Source organism: Canis lupus, chromosome 17, assembly GCF_011100685.1.
Source record: "Canis lupus familiaris isolate Mischka breed German Shepherd chromosome 17, alternate assembly UU_Cfam_GSD_1.0, whole genome shotgun sequence".
NCBI lineage: Eukaryota > Metazoa > Chordata > Mammalia > Carnivora > Canidae > Canis > Canis lupus.
The window spans coordinates 23,574,889-23,588,119 of record NC_049238.1 but is presented as its reverse complement, the minus strand read 5'-3'; the positions used below and the strand labels follow the sequence as shown (position 1 = coordinate 23,588,119).

The 13,231-nt window shown below is 40.3% G+C and overlaps 1 protein-coding gene and 1 pseudogene across 1 annotated transcript in view; both read left to right on the top strand.

Moving 5' to 3' along the window:
• Positions 1-13,231, top strand: part of ALK (ALK receptor tyrosine kinase) — a 680,979-nt gene that overhangs the window by 131,450 nt on the left and 536,298 nt on the right. The window lies entirely within an intron of this gene.
• LOC119864046 lies at positions 8,950-9,082 on the top strand (annotated as a pseudogene).

Genomic DNA, 13,231 nt, shown 5'->3' with positions numbered 1-13,231 from the left:
ATAGTCATTTTGGCAATGTCTATAAGCTTCCCCAGCAAGACTACCCTGCCTGGAGGTGTCCTCCTGCTATTGGAGTCCTGGCCCATCTGAGCTTGACTGTCTTCAACAGGTATAAGACAGGGCTGATGACATGGGGACAGCACAGAAAGCAGAGGCCTTTTGGGAATGACTCCTGAGACTCCATTGTTCTGGGAACTTCTGGCTTCAGTGGTTCTGGGGTAAGTTCACAGATTTGGGGCAGTCAGAATGATGGAGTCTCTAGTCCCATGCTACTCAAAGTGTGGCCCAAGACCAGAGACATCCCTATCATCCAGGAGCTTGGTAGCATGCAGAGTCTCTGACCACGGCCTGGACATGCTGAGTCAGAATCTGCATTTTAACAAGAACTCCAGGTGACCTGAAGCTATGTAAGAGAAAACAGCCAGTCAGTTCCCTTACCTTAAAGGCTTTTCTAAAAATTCTTCCCTCTGAGATATATCATATGGAGAAAATGTCCACATGGGGAATGGAAAGGAAGCATGATAGCAGAAATTTGCAGCATAGATTTCTGACTCTGATGTCTCTAGGTGGCAGAAAGACCAAGGAGCCCAGCAGTAGGCAACAGGATAGACAGTGGCATGAGAGGGGATACCAGGAAGGTCTGAGTAGACACACACTTCCTTGACATCGCTTCCTTCCCTTTTCCTTCCCCCAAAACCTGGCTGCCACTGACCTCATGGGTGCCCCCCTTCTAGGCTGGGTGATGATTTTAAGAGATCCCAGGTCCCTACGAAGTTTATGGTATGCCCATTTCCCTATTCCTGCTGTGAAGTGAAAAATAAAATAACTGTGAACTATAAAACAGGTATAAAAAGTATAATAAAATTCTAATTCTCCCCTTAAATACTTTAATTTTTGCTTTAAAATAGCAAATATGATTTTCATGTGCAAGTCCCAGCTTTCCTGGCACCCCGAGCACATCACTGGGACATCAGATCCTGCCCAATGCACCCTTGTCCTGTCCTCAGTGCAGTTTGAGGAGACCCTGGATGAGGAGACTAAGATTCCAGCTCTGTGACCCTTCTTGGTGACAGAGTCACTCACCAGTAGGTGGGGTCCAGACCTGGTTTCTGGGGTTCCACCTGTTGAGGGTACTTCTACTTGGGTCTCAAGTAATGCTAGATCCATCTCAGCACAGCTTGTGCCCTGAAGGAATCATGAAAATAATCTTGGCTTCCAGGGCTTGACACAAACTATGACTTGCTTTGAGTTTATCCACATCTTCGTGTCTACATGCTGATGAAAAGCAGACCTGACTCAGACTTTTAAAAAAGCCAGCTAGTCATTCAACCACCAGCACCATTTCACTTGTGCTTTCCAGAGGTCAGGTGGACATATTGGCTCCCTGACAGACCCGCAGGAGGCCTATCCTAAGGAATGTGTCCCTGACAAACCCATTCAGAAAGTCAACACAGCCAGGAGGAAAAAGGAGAAGTCACCCTCCTAAAGGTAGTCCTCAATCTTTCCTCCACAGCTACTTCTTGCTCAGGACCAAGGGCGGGGGGGGCAGTGGGATTGGGATTGGAAGGACTGAGGAAGGCGGTTAAAAATCATGGCTGCTTTTCACTTGTCAATCAGTTTTTGATGAACATCCTTCTTGCCCATGCTTAAAGGGCAGCTTAATAATCACAAACTCTTGCTGGAATTATGCTCTCTTTTCCCCAAATTCCATTGCTTTTTTTAATATGTATTTTTAGTTTAGTTACAACTAAGGTGTGTGTGTGTGGGTACGCGCACACGTGTATGCACACACACATTTGAAAATAGATGTAAGAGTATATCCATGTTTTGTGCTATGCCTCACACCATACCTGGAAAAGAGATGATCAGATCAATATATATCTATTCAGTGAAGGATTTGTAATCTCATCAGATCATATGATTCACTGCTTCAAAAGTAGAAATTCAAAAATCTCCCTCTCCATTGCCTTACAGATGTTACTGTAGTTGACCTAGGAGTCTCCTGAGCCTTTAAAAGTCACGTGACTTTTTCAAAATGACCAAGAATTTGTGCAATACTGTACGATTATAAGACTCTCTTTCCATAACCTTCATGGTTCTCCTTCAAGGCAGCACTTTCTCACTAAAACTTTGAACTAAAGCAATTTCTCATTCTAATATTCATTGGATGGTTACTACATTCCAGCCAGGAAGCTGTAACTACATTCCTGCTTGGCTATTCTACTTTTATTAATTAATTTAATCTCATAATAGCCTAGGAGTTGGTAGTATTGTTATCCCCATTTTACAGATTAAGTACTTGTGTTAAGGTCACCCTGCAAGTAAGTGGGGAAGCAGGGATTTGGACCCAGAGAGGTCTGTCTGGAAGCCAAGCTATTAGCCACTGTGCTATCTGCTACAGGTATATGGAGCTGTTCTGTCTTTGTCTCTCTGTCTTTTTACCTCTGCTTTGGCTTTTTTGCAGGAGAGGGAGACTCCTCTCTTACATGGTGGAACATATTTCTGAGTGTGAGGAAGAGGTTTGGGGTATAACATCTTAGTCCTTCCTCTCTTCCTTCCAAGTGAAATTTAGTTGTCTAGGAAGGGTTTCCTTCTCTCCAAGTGACATGACTATCTCCAGCTGCTTTGGTTAGCAAAATAATAAGACTTACTTTCCTTTAGGTCAAGGTATTTTAGTAACAGAATAGTGAAACACTACTCTGGCTTCGAAGTTAGAGAATGGTTTTGCTCAAAGTTAATCAAAACCCCAGGGTTAGAAGGGATTTTTATAGGCCCTTTTGTCCAAATCCCCATCTAATTTACAGCTCCCTTTTATAACCTCCTGCCAAGCATCATGTTGTATTTTGGTTTATCTTTTAATCAGTCAAAGGTGGCCCTGTGATTGTTGACACTTCCGATGATTAAAATAAGAAATCTCTTTCTCTCTCTCTTTTTTTCTTTTGCCTTGTTCTGAATCTTCAAACTGGCTTTCTTTTCTTGTCTCCATCTTTTCTCCTCTTAGAACCTTTTTGCTCCACATGAACATCCAGGTTAATTACATCCAGAAGGAAATCCCTTCTTTCATTTATAGAATGATTAACTATGTAAATTTGAATTAACTCTTCCCAAAGTTAGAATTCTGAAATCATCTTTTTCTTCAACTCTTTGGTGAATATCATTCCATCAACTAATTTTCCTTGGGAGTACCGTCACACCATCCATCTTCAAAGAAACGCCATTTATACACGACTAGAGTTGTTTAATTGCTGCCTCTGCTTTTTATGCTTTTACAGCCCACAGAATAGTGTCTTTTGCACTCTTTTGGAGGAAATTTCTCAGATGTGTGGCATTCTATTTTTACCTCTTAAGCCCACCTCAGAGTCCAAATGTCAGCATTTTATGGAGGGAGTGCTGGGCCAGGAGCCAAACAACTGAGTGAGTCCTAGTTTGGCTTCTGCCCTGGGACCTTGGGAATCCTGGTTTCATCCTCAGGAAATTGGGCATCCTGCCAGCCTTGCCCTTGTTACAGGACTGTTGAGAAGCTCACATAGGAAATGTATGTGAAAGCACTTAGTAGACTGTAATACAAGATGGCAAATATAAGGCCAACTTTCTGAGTGCCCAAAATGGCTATGAAGTGGATGCGTTTGGAGATGGGGAGCCAGAGACCAAGAGAACCCCAAACTCTCAATCTGATAGTTAATTCTTGTCTATCTAGAGTGTGTGTCTGCAGATGTCTGGGAGGGGTTGAGATTAAATTACCTCAGAGCTGAGCATTCCTGTCAGTCAGAAATGTGTCAGTCAGGGAACTTCAGAGCAACAGGGGGCAGAAAATCAACTGACAGTCATTTGTACAAATTTGTGAACACTAATTAAGCATCCAGTTTGTAAATAGCACCAAAGATAGTATAACATAAACCTTACCTGAACCATTTCAGAAAGAGGTATATCACTGCAGCCACCACTGTGCATTGCCTCCAATGGCTCTGAACACTGCCAGACACCTTATTTGTATCTTTTAGGCATTTTCCATGATAGGACTAGCCCTCAGTTGGATAATATCCTACCAAAATATGTTTTTCCTAGGAATTTTATAAATCTGGCTCCATCCTAGTTCTAAGATCTTTGCTTTAAAGAAGTCTTCACAGATTCTCTCTTTGTTCCCTGTAAGACTCAAAATTAGTTTATTCTTCCTTTGAAATCCTTTTTTTTTTTTTTTTAATCTTCACGCTTTTATTTGGGAGGGAAGGGAGCTGAGGAGGTCAGCTGTTACTGATTTTTCAACAGAACAAGAAACAGAGATCCCCTCCCCCAAATAAAAGTGTGTGTATATTAGTGTGACAGCAGCTTGCTAGAAGAGATGGGGGGCAACCTGCCAGCTTTATTTTATTTACTTATTTATTTTTATTGGAGTTCAATTTGCCAACATACAGCATATCACCCAGTGCTCATCCCGTCAAGTGCCCCCTTGAGTGACGGTCACCCAGTCACCCCAATGCCCTGACCACCTCCCTTTCCACTGCCCCTTGTTCATTTCCCAGAGTTAAGAGATCCTATTTTTTATGATGCTTTTTGTAAAGAATGAAATTTCATAGGAAATTCATGAAACAAAATTCAGCCAAAAATCACGCATTGTGCTTAAATAATGTAATAAATAGTCCAAAGGATGAATGTTTTTATTCAAGGGGGAACATGGTCTTTCAGTCACCAATACATCTTAATTTTGGAAAGAAATCTCTTACTATGTAGTGACCTTTTCCCTCTATGGTCATCAATGCTAGTGCCCTTTGAGGAAACCCACCAAGTTGCTAATGGGTGAAATTGGAGCTGAGACCCTCCAGATAGCAGAAGCATCCTCTCCCCAAGTAGTAGAAAGTAAAGAGGAGAGGGTAGAAGCTGCTTTCAAGAACTTAAGCCCCTGAGGGATTATTTTGGCCAATTCTCTGCTTCTAAGTCAGGCTTCCTCATTCTTCACTCTTCCAGAGCAATAACAGTAGGACCAGCGAATGTTTCACAACCAGTTCTCTAAAAAGAAAAACGTGTGTGTTTGTGTGTGTATATACACACACTTACTGAATATTTTACTGATATAAAAGATGTGCAGTGCACAATTTACCATATAATAATAAATATTCTTTTTCTCTTTAAATCCAAATTGATTCGCACAGAATGCTTTTTTGATGATTTTTGCCAAAATTTTTATCTGTAGCTAACATATGGTTGTAATGAACAAATGAGTATAGTTCTGATATCAGTGTTGGTTGGTATTTTTATTTACATTAACAAGTAAGACAAACACGAAACAAAAAAGATATGTGTTGGAACTCTAGGACACGTCATGTCAGTCCCAAAGTCCTCAGGTTGCATGTTCAGCCAGTCCTCTGCTTTGAATATGAGATTGCAATTTCAGCCAGTCCTCTGCTTTGAACATGAGAACAGATAAGAAAACACTATTATGACCTGAGAGAGGAAAGAGCATGGGAAGAATTGAGATTTGTCAAATGTGCCCATAGTTTAAAAAAACAAATGGTGCATAAGACTTGTCATGCAGCACGGCAGTCCTCTGGCTCTTCCTGTCCGTTTCCTATCACTAGAGAGATTACCTTCAACCCATTTAGCTGATTTAGGGAGCATATAGCTCCATACCTCTAAATAATAGCCGTAAATGGTTATTTCTTGATTTGGGGTTTTAAACACTATTGACTTCCCACTATGGTAGGTGTGGAATGGGCTCTTGCATGCTCCATCATCCCACTGCCTCCCACCCCAAACCCTACTAGACATGCCAAGACAGGCCTTTCTTTCCCTCCACTCTTCCAATAGTGTTACATTTTAATTTTGTTCAGCTGAGTAGTCAGAGTTTATACTATATGGTAATGCACATGATATTTATGGCTAAGTCTTTACTTTTCCTTTCATGCACAATCTTTTTTTTTTTTTCCCTAGAGGTTTGTTTTGCCTTGGTTTTGGTTTTATATTTACATTTAGATTACGTTATATCCTTTTATATTGGTCTAGCTTCCTCTAAATTTATCACTGTTTCAACCTTAGACCCTCTGCCAGGTGTCCAAATGTTGTCCTCACATGTGAGATGCCTCCACTCTTCCACCAATTTCACCTTTTTTGAAAAATCTTTTCTAGAGCCCTCTGCTCTGACCAGGTGAGGGGTTACTCTCTGATATCCAGGCCTTTCCTTTGCCCCTCTTCCAATGTCCCATTGATACTGGTGGAGTGCACATCCAGACAGCTTCCTGAGAATGAGAACAGGGAGATAAAACATTGGAGACTCTGGTTATCTGACAAAACCATAATTCTACCTTCATATTGTTTGGTAGTTTCTCTGAATATAGAATTCTAGGTTGAAAGTTATTTTTCTTCAGAAATTTGAAGGCATTGCTCCATTTCTTTCTGGCTTCTAGCATTGCAATTGAAAAGTTCAAAGTCATTCAGATTCATAATCTTTGGAATGGATCTGTTTTATTATTATTATTTTTTTCCTCTCTGGAAGTTTACTTGATTGTGTCTTTTTCCTCTATGTTCTAAAATTTCATGGTACTGTGACTTTTGAGTTTATTTTAATATTAAATAATATTTAATTTATATTCCAGATAAAAGGATCCCTTTAATCTGGAAATTCAAGTCTTTCTATTGAGGGACATTTCCTTGAATTATTCTGTGGTTAATTTCTTTCCCTTCTTTGTGTGCGTGTGTATTTTGTTTCCTGTTTCTGGAACTTTTATTATTTGCATGTTGAGCATCCTGGATTTGTCATTTACTTTTCTTATCTTTCCTGTCCTGTTTTCTATCTCTTTATCTTATAACCCTCTGTGGACTTTTTCCATTTTTATTATAGTATTTTTAATTTCACCAGTTCTGTTTTGCTCTTTTTAATGCTCTTTTTTTGTATTATCCAGTTCTTGTTTTCATAAATGCAATCTATCTTCTTTTATATCTCTCAGGATATTAAATATATTCTGAATATAAATATTTTCCTTGCATAATTCCTATTAGGTTGCCTTTATCCTGTTTCTTTGATTTGATTTCTATCTTTCACATTATAGATTTTCTACAGATGTTTATGAACTCTAGTTTCTGCTCTTATTAAGAGCAGAGTGCTCAAATGCTGTCTGCAAGCTCTGAGTTTGTCATTGGGGTTTGCTACCTGTGGGCTTCAATTTTGAGTGTGGCTGGGCTCTTTTGTTGGAGAACCTTGATGTCAGTGTCTTTAGATCTTTCCTTTTACACTGTTCAAACCTCCCTGGGAAAGCTCTCCCGGTCTCCTGCTTTTAGGAATAAGCCTGGTGGCCATATTTATAGGAACCAAATAAAAAGAAGATTGGTGGTATGGGTCTTTAGGATGCAAATGCTGTCTCCTTTCCTCCTTAAGGCCTCAAGTTCTGCCTTATGTCTTCTGCATCAGGGAGTCTCCACTTCTTCCAGTCCAGAGCTGGGGATAGGGAAGGGGTTTATGGATTTTGGTCAAGCTTCTTTGCATAGCTCATTTTCCCTCCTCATACTTCTAAGGGGTTCTGCTGGGAACACAGAGCTGCTTTCTAGGCCCTCATGCCCTGTGAATTGAGGATACAGCTTTCTCAGATCTGTTAAATCAGTTGGCTATCAGTGTAGTTATCCACTCGCTGTCCTGTTCCCGAAATGCGGGCACTGTAGTCTGCCTTCCCATTCTCTTTGCCCTTGTGTGTTTATACCCTCTTTTTCTCCCATGGCATTTTGGTGCACATTTATTTCATGGCTCCTCTTTTTGAGTGTTATAGTTCATTGTAAATCTGTCTACCCAATCCTCCGAAGAGGGAGCTCCTCTGAAGGAAGAGACACATCCTGCACACTTAATAGCCCTTGGTCCTCAGCAGTGAGAGATAGCTGTGTGCTGAAGGGCACCCACCCTGAGGTCAGGCTGGAGGCTGGCTAGTGGGGGTTCTGGGCTCAGACATCAGTGGGCTCAGCTTGCCCTCAGGGAGCTTGTGGTTGGGTGTTGTTTTCCTCTCTCCAGCTATAGAGAGTCTGGTTCTGACTGTTGGCATCTCGAGTAGCTAAAGAAAGAAGTGATGGCTATAATCACGAGATTTCTTTGCCCTCTTTATCAGAATAAAGACATGGAGAGAGGTGAAAGATGGTGCAGAAACAAAAGGACACAGTACTCTACAGATGGAAGGCAAAGGAAGGGGTGGGGCGAGGTTGAAACTCAAGAGTCTCCAACCCTTTGCCAAATTCTTCTTTGCCCTCTTTTCTATGAAAGATGACTTCCTGACTATAAAGTAATTCAAACACAATGTGGAAATTTGAGAAATAAAGAGAAGCTAAAGAAAAAAAAACTAAGCTGATGATCCATCACCTTTAAATGATCTGCTATAATTGTGTGTATAATTTATATATGTATACACAACTAATTTAATAACTTTGGAATCATAATGAATACAGTATAGTATATGCTTTTATACTCAAAATTATATTGTGAACTTTTCTTATATCATTAAATCTTTTGAAAACATGATTCTTAATGATTGCAAAATTTTACTATATTGATATAATTTGTATTTTAAATTATTTTGGCACTTTTGATTTTTCATTATTATAAATAATGCTTTAATTGATAATCTCTTATATGCAATACTATTTTAACCCATTTCTTATTGTTCTTTTAGAATTTATAGGAATAGATTTACTAGTTTATAGAAAACAGACATCACTAAAGATCTTTTTTTAAAGATTTTATTATTTATTTATTTATTTATTTATTTATTTATTTATTTATTTATTTGAGAGAGAAAGGGAGCATGCAAGTGAGTGGGAGGAAGGGCAGAGCGAGAGGGAGAGAGAGAATCTTAACCAGGCTCTATGTTCAGTGCAGGGCCCACACAAGGTTCGATCTTTGACCCAAGATCATGATCTGGGCCAAAATCAAGAGTCGGACACTTAACTGACTGAGCCACTCAGGTGCTCAAGATCTTTTGGCCCCATTCCCAGTGGCAGTATCGTAGCCAATGAGGTTTATCTGAGGTGCAATTATTGCTAATTGAAAACTTTTCCCAAAGATCTTAATGCATATTATCAAATTGCCAAATTAAAAAGTTGCTCTCATATATGGTACCACCAGCAGAAGATAGATAGACTATTTCTCTAGTCCCTTACACAGTGTGTGTGTTTGGGTGTGTATATATTTTACAAGCAAATTTCATTTTTAAAATTTTCATTTCTGTATTTGATTAAATGATTCCCCTTATTTATTTTATATATGAAGCAACTTTAAAATTTTTCTTTTTGTTAAATTTGGCTCAATTTAATATTTTGAGATTTATTATTTTTGATTATCAAGAACTCTATATATCAATGTAATCAACCTTTTGTTTTATCTTTGCCTACTGTTTGTTTCCTTTTTTACTTTTGTTTTGACATCTTCTGACATAGAAATTAATAGAAATTTGTGTAATCAAAGCTACCTTTCTTTCTTTGCAATTTCTTCTTGCTTTATACTAAGAAGGTATTAGTAGAGTTTCAGAACAGGGCATGAGTAAGTTTATCTATCAAAAAGTCATGAGCTTTTCCAGCAGTTGCTCAATTGCCACTTATTAGGCCTACATTTACTTGGAACTTAAGGCTGGCTCAGATACTGGATGGGAAGATTAGGCCTTTCAGAGCTCTGGTTCCCTTTGCTAAATGTGTTCATTCTCCCCTCTGCCACTTTTCACACAGAGAACATGCTGACAGAATGTTGCCATGGACATTGCCAAAGTAGTCATCGGATCTCTAAACCGTGAAAATTCTTGGTAGCTTCTTGAGATATTCTAGCCTATATCCACCGTAATTTGAAAGACTTAGGATCCTCCAGAAGACTTGCTGAAACAAGAAATTGCAAAGACTGCTCCAGGCACCAACCGACAGCCAGACAGCACTGAGTCATTTTTCTCTCCTTGTAGCTACCTAATGAGTAATTGTCATGACTTCCTCCATACTGGGGCTAGAAGATGAGCGGTGTTCCTTGGAGTTATGTCCTTTCATCTTGCCTGTTTGACATCCTTGTTGACAGGGCACTAGATGCCGGGCCAGATGGTGCTAGGCACATTACACAGATGAGTGGCAGGAGTCCAGGTGTGCCGTGTGGGGGGAAGAGGCAGGGGAGAAACTGGGCATTTCATCACTGGAGTATATAGAAAGAACAGCTCCAGCTGGGGTCTGTCTCTTCTTGAGAGCCTGAGTGATTAATGTTCTAAACAGATTCTGAAATGCCTATTTTATGAAGGGCCAGGAAAAATGAACATGTGCATCTTAATGACTTCATCTTCCATTATGAAGAAAGAGAGTATAGTTTGTGGTAGAAAGAGCATTGTGCTAGGAGGTCTTGGGTTCTAATCCTTCACAGAGTGACCAGTGGTCCTGGTTTGCCTGGGACTAATGGGCTGTCCAGGACTTTGGATATTTCATTTCAAAATTGCGGCAGTCCTGGGCCAGGATGGTTGGTCTCCTTATCTAGCTCTGTGGCTTTGGCCATATCATTTATCTTGCTGAGTCACTGTCTCCTGACATCTACCCCTGCTCTGCCCTTAAAGAGTTGAGTAAGGGTCACCAAGGTATTGGGAAGCAAAATGGTTTGTTTGTTGTGTGACCTTGATCAAATTTCTTAGCTCTTTAAACTTGATCTTACCTTTTGGTCTTTATGGTAGGGTAATACTAGTGAACTCCTTATCAGATTACTGTGAGAATCAATTGAAAAAGAAGAATTAAATGTAAATTCCTGATTGCAGTACCTGAGACATAGTAGTCCCTATGAAATGATAGCTATGGCTCTTATTACCGGTGTAGTAGAACATTGTCAAAAGTAGACTACATCGATGTCCCTATTACTAGAAGAATCCTTGAATTTACGAAAGTTGGTTCTGCCCTCTTTGTGTTGGGTTGCCCTCATCCAGGAGCTATGAGTCTCAGAAAGCTGGTGTGCACAATGGCTTCTAGTAGAATCTTTTGGAGGCTGGACCACAAACAAGTCAGGAGCTATACTCAGAGGCTGATAATAAAGATGCCCTCCCTTTCCCCTGAATATGTGTTAAAGAAGAGGTTACAAAAAAGAATGTAGTATTTCTACATTTCATTAAAAATTATATGTGTGTTTTACAGTGGTATGCCAGAGCCAACTCATACGAGCTCGGAAGAACTAATTGTTAGTATCTCTTCTCAAGTTCATGTTCAGTGACATCATGTTGGTAGCTTGAAATCAGCCAAATGGAAGTATTTATCATGGAAATTGGCAAATACTGTAAGTCAAGGCTTTTTGTTTTTATTAACAGAGATCCACTTGTTAAACATTTACCCGCTCTCTGCTGTGCATATGTAAAGGTGCAGAGAAAGGCCTGGTCACCACTGGGTGGTGAGATTAGCGATTTCTTTGCTTATCTGTATTTTCTAAGTTTTTAAAATTTACATGCATTACTTTGGTAATTTTTGTTTCAGTTTAAGAAAAGGAGAGCTCAATCTGGCAGCATTTTCATGATAAGGGATGAGAATAGGCAGACCAATTTCAAGGTTTTTCTGACCAACTTGTGAGCACACTTGAGGCCCTGGAATTGGGTGATGCTGAAGCAGGGAGAGAGGAGCATTGTATAAGATTTCTGGAAGAGGCCACCCTCGAACTTCAAAACCTGTCAGTCATTTTCTAATGAAAAACTCCTGGAGAATGGATATTTGGGCAATAATTTTATACAACCAACCTAAGGAAAACTAGAAGGAAATATGAAAATGGAGTATCCATGGGTTTGAACATGATTGCCAACCTTCATTCTAGGCCAGAATTTCTAATTTTTTCCCAACATCCTTATTATTGAAACTGATGACAAAAGGCAAAATGGCTGGACTTGAATGTCTTTGCTCCTGTGAATCCCTGTGGTTCCTGAGGAGATAGATCAAGCCAGTGATAGAGCAGAAGACATAAGCAGACAAGATCCATTATTTATTTTTATGTATCCATGGTGCCTTGCATGGTGCCTGACCTGAAGTAAATGCATGAGTAAAAGATGGGGCTTCCCCTATGGTGTACTGGTAAATGTTGAACAACCAATTTTCCAAAGGAAAAACTTCCTAATTGGTGGCATTGGCTGAAATTTGTGTTTTAAATACTCTTATCATGGCCAATTTCAGTCTGTAAGAGTGAAGTTGCTGAACTTGGGGTTGGGAAAATATTAGCACAAGGAGGTTCTTCAGAGCAGGCTCCAGCACACCACCAGCCCATGTGGTATTCAGGCTTCTAGTGACTATTGCCAGATGCCTCTCTGGCTGGACCTACCCTCCCCCTTCTGCTTTGCCCAGTCTTGCAGTCACCCCAAGGCCTCTTCTTGACCTGTGGACCCTTATGATGAACTCTGTGTCCAGAAGTCAAGGAATTGACCCTGAATATGGGAGTTATTGGAACATTGGATTAGGGTTGAGGGAAATCTGTATTCTATTCATGGCTGACCACAAGGGAATCCTAGGATATCCCTGGTTCCTGTCCCTTTGCCTATCTTCTGTAGATTAGTGTGCTCTACCTCCCAAGGGGGCTGAGAGGACTGTTACTGGTGGAGGTTTTCGGAATCCTTGAAAGTAGGCATGGAACCCTAAAGGAAGCCATTTCTCTCTCTCCTCTTTCTTTCTCCTCTCTCATTGCACTATCCTCCTCAAATTGCCCTGAACCTTATTCTATAAGAATAGGAGCCAAGACTACCTTTTTAGTGCCCTAGGGTTTGGGCACTAAAAGTTTCAGGGATCTCAGGGGGCTGAGACAAATCATAAATAAGTTGTAGAGCACAGTCCTCAAAACCAATTAGAAAGAGACAGTAGCACAATGCCCTTATCCCTTCTTCCACAGCCTGTCAGGCAAGGCCTACCATATATGGGCTTCTCCTCCAGGGGCAGCTGAGTCTCCAGCAGCTGATAAACATGGGGTCTGATCCTGGTTTGGTGGGAAAACACCTAATTTCCTGATTTATGAAGCACTCAGTTTTATTAACTGTCCTATCTTATTAGGCCTCCTTAGTGGCCTGGGAAAATCCTATCCTTGTGGCTTTCAAAGCCAAGACCTCTGTCTAAGCAAAGAGATCACATCATATAGGGGTCATATCTCTGGGAGAAAAGCTGACCCTCAAAGCACCTAGAAGGATGATGGCATTTATAAAAATTGTAATAACACTATTTTGGTGGCTGCTATGGAGCTGGTCCTGAATTGGTACCTTGTATATCATCTGATTCTCAAAGCAACCATATGTGGTAG